Consider the following 4071-nt stretch of genomic DNA (forward strand, 5'->3'; position numbering starts at 1 on the left):
CAGTAGCCTGTGAGATATGCATTGCATAAGCTGCCTTATTGCTGTTGCATACACATACAAATTAATGTTAGCTACAATACTGTGCATGTCTTTTCAAAGTACTGTCCTTTCTTCCTATATTCTTCTTGGAGAACATGCAGTGATGATGYTGTGAATGGATTTGTTTCTTAGTAATGGAGCGGCTCTAAGCATGTCAGCTTTAGCTCTTTCTTTATTTTATAATGTCTTCCTAGTCTTCTGTTTTCATAACTTCAAACAAGAGCAGCTTACCTGCCTATGAAATATACCACACATTTATTTCACAGGTTCAAAAGCACTGATGTATTAAGATGTTTGCTATAATATTACAACGCTATGAAAACTCAACACAACAGACAACATGGAAGACATGAATAAAACATCAGTTCAACCATTTTCCATTTTTTTGATTGAACCTTTTCCTACATATACACTTTTATTCACTAATAAAATTTAATCCGTTTTTTTCATTGTTTCTTAAGTTATGTTTATTTTGCTTTTTCTTTTACTTCCATGGCATTCTGGCTTTGTTTTGTTGTCTTTCCCTACCTGTCCTTTCCTTGTCTTAATATCTGGTTTTCTGACCTTAGTCTTGAGTAAACATAGTGAAAATTGGTCATTAATTTTAATTTTGCAGTCATTTCCYTCCAGCAGACTGTTAGCTTGGAATGGAAACCATCTAGTTATTTATTTYTTAATAAGGAAGTGAGTCAAAGTTTAGAAATAAAATATAAGTTAAAAAAGGTGAAAGTCCATCTTGATTTTTAAATTTTTATTTTGCTTTGAAAGAGTTGACGGCGTTGAAATATTAAGTGGTCCATATCTGTGGTTTCCTAACATAAGATGAGAGTGAAATCGCTTCAGATATTAAACTAAATTACCAGAAAGATCACGGAGAAGCACATTTATGCTAAAAGGTGTTAGAAGAGATAAAAACAGTATCTACGACAAGATAAAATAAATACATTGTATTGGCAGTTGATGCTGTCTCTTTTAGGCCTCATCTCACCAAACTGGTACCAGTGTCTAACTTGTTCAAGAACTTATTAAACTATACTTATCACCAAGTCATTAAGTGCTACTTCTGAAAACAAAAGAAGCCAGTAGCCAGTCAAAACATCATAATCACCGTGTCTGAAACGCCGCAGTTTAGTTTAGTTTTTGAAAATACAGCAGGATAATAAAAAGAAACAGAAATCCAACACCTCACACTGTAAATGCACCCATTTCTACCATTTTTAGTCCAGTTTGTAACTCAAATATCTTAGTAGACTTGAAATTAGACAAAACTAACTTTGCAGCCAGATGGAGGAGTTTGTTTTAAGCAAATAATTCCTTAATATTGGCAAAAAAAGTAAGTTTTAAGTGAAATAATCTGCCAGTGGATCTAGTACTTTTTAAAAATCAATAAGGAATTATTAACTTTAAACAAGCTCATATTTGATGCTAAAGAGTTACTTGTTGATTTTGTCTTATTTCAAGTGAGCTAAGACATTTGCACTAGGAACTAGACTAAAACAATTTGGTAAGATTTTGTGTTTTTGCAGAGCAGTAACGGTAAGATACTGGATTAGTGTCAGAACTACATATGCAAAMTTATTTTCCTGCACCTTATTTTGAAATCACTCCTCAAGGTGTTTAAGTAAGTCATTATTTTAAATTTAAACAACAAAACTTATTTCGAAATCAGTTTGATAACATCGAGGGACTCTTAAAATCTCCACAGTTTTAATAAATTATGCCCTAGCAGCTGTTTAATCCTCTGTTCTGTTCTTGTGCAGATCAGCTAATCAGGATTGTGAGGCGTTCACAAGTAGGAAGGCACCGTCATGAAACTTTGGACCGATATTGAAATCCGATGTTAACAGTGCTGCTATGGCCAATGACATGATATTTTATTCTTCCCTTCCTTTTTCACACTGTAAGAAAACCACCAAAATGCTGACATTGATTCTCCGTTGCAGGTAAACAATCCTGCGCTGCGTTTATCACYGTCACATGACCAAATAACAACCACCTGAGACTAAATGAAACGTCTGTATTTTAACAGTGTAGGATGGTGAATTTATTACGCTGCCATTTTGTTAGTCACAAGCTGCTAGTTTGGGGACCACCAGTCTAGTTCAATAAATCAACATTTCTTTACTAGCTGGAGTTACAAACCACTGATTTTCAGCGAGCAGTTTCTTGGACATCACATTTTTGGTGCTACAATATTAAGCTCTGATATTTGTTCATAGATTCAGCTTAAGAAATGAGCAAAAACATTTTTTGTGACAAACTGCCATCAACTATGAGGCAAAATATCTTTGCTCAAAACTCTGTTTCATGCCTGAATGATTCAGAGGTCAGCAGCTTAACAAGCAACAAAAACAATCTGCAGAAAAACCTTCAGAAATCATGAAATATTGATCAGGACTATTTTAAGAACTAAGACAGGCTGAAGCAAAGTAAAAACAAATGAGAAGACTAGTGTTGCATTATTGATAATGAATACTTAATAATCTAACACACACTGACCGCAGCGTTGTCTGTGAACAACAAGACRAAGAGTATTTTAAATTGTGTGTGGAAAATATGCACATTATCTGTTTTTTGTTAGTTTGCCAAAGAGTGGAAATAAAACATGAACAGATCAATCAACAAGGTTTTCAACATTATCTCACAAATTAAAATAATGTTTTAAATTAAAATCCAAATGAAGACAATGTGGACATTTCTTCTAATTATTTGGGTTATTATCAGTTTTAATTAGTCAGTTGGAAGGATAATTGTTGATGCACAATTTAATGCAGCAAAGTGAAATTCGCACATTACCTTGAAGTATCGCATTAAGCAATAAATATTGCTAACAGCTAACCGAAACTCAAAATAAAGCTGTTAATAAAACTTAAAAATTAACAAGGATAATTTAAAAAGTATTTTAATACAGAAACCATGCAGTTTTTTCAGTCATTGATATTATTCACAGTGTGAAAGCCATTTTCTGGAAAGTATCTGGAGATCTGAATCCAATCATATGAATGGAATGTTAAGTGGAAGGAAAATTGTGGTAAACGGAGCCCAAACCAAGTCAACATCACTTTCTGTAGGCTTATAATGTTATATTAAAGGTMATTTTTTTCTTAGTCTATTCTAATATTCAGATTTATGAAACTTTGAAGACGTTAGGCTCATCATTAACTCTAATCCATTTCATCAAGATTAACGAAAGTAATCGACTTTAATCCCTATCTGTACAAAGAATCTTTATAATATGAGTTTCACTTTTTACTTAAATTATTGAGATCCTTGAATAATAGTCATTTCACCTCATATGCTATATAATGTGTCACGTAAAGATGTTCACACTTTTCAAACCTTGAAACCGATAATATGATCCCAAACCAGGGGACCATGAACAAATAAATAACGTGTCAAGTGGCAACTGTCACAAGATTGTGTAATGTTCAGATATTTGAAATGCCATCACTTTACATTCCTAGTTCCTGTCACATAATTTGTCTGCACAAAAGAGCAGACAGAATAAATAATTAATGGATGRACTCTATGATGACCTAAAAATATCTCATAACTCTGCAACATGTTAGTTAAAGGTGACCTATTATCCAAATGTCACATTTGCAGGTTTTTGTATTTCATTTGTGTTTCTACTGCTTCTAAAAACAGCAAAACGTTTAAAAATACCCACCCAGCTGTTTTTTGGAAACAAGCTAAAGTTTTATGGTGTCTGGAAAATGAGCCGCTTCAAAAACCTCCTGAATGTTAAATGACATTAGGTGGGCACTGCACTGTTACCTAGCAACCAAAGTGGGGCTGAAGCTTGTTTGGTCAGCTGGTTTCACTGCTGTATGCTGTACAATGGCTGCTGGAAGTTGATGATTTACCATCTACAAACCATTTGATACATTCTTGTTGGTTGTACAGAAGGCTCTACTAATTCTTTTCAAGGATGTACGGTTGTATAATTATGTATCTGTTTTCAGCCATTTTCATGTGTAGAGTGTAAACGTTGAGTTGGCGGCCCGGCCAGCAGCTTATTTTGATTTAAAG

This window comes from Poecilia reticulata, linkage group LG3, assembly GCF_000633615.1.
Source record: "Poecilia reticulata strain Guanapo linkage group LG3, Guppy_female_1.0+MT, whole genome shotgun sequence".
Classification (NCBI taxonomy): Eukaryota; Metazoa; Chordata; class Actinopteri; order Cyprinodontiformes; family Poeciliidae; genus Poecilia; species Poecilia reticulata.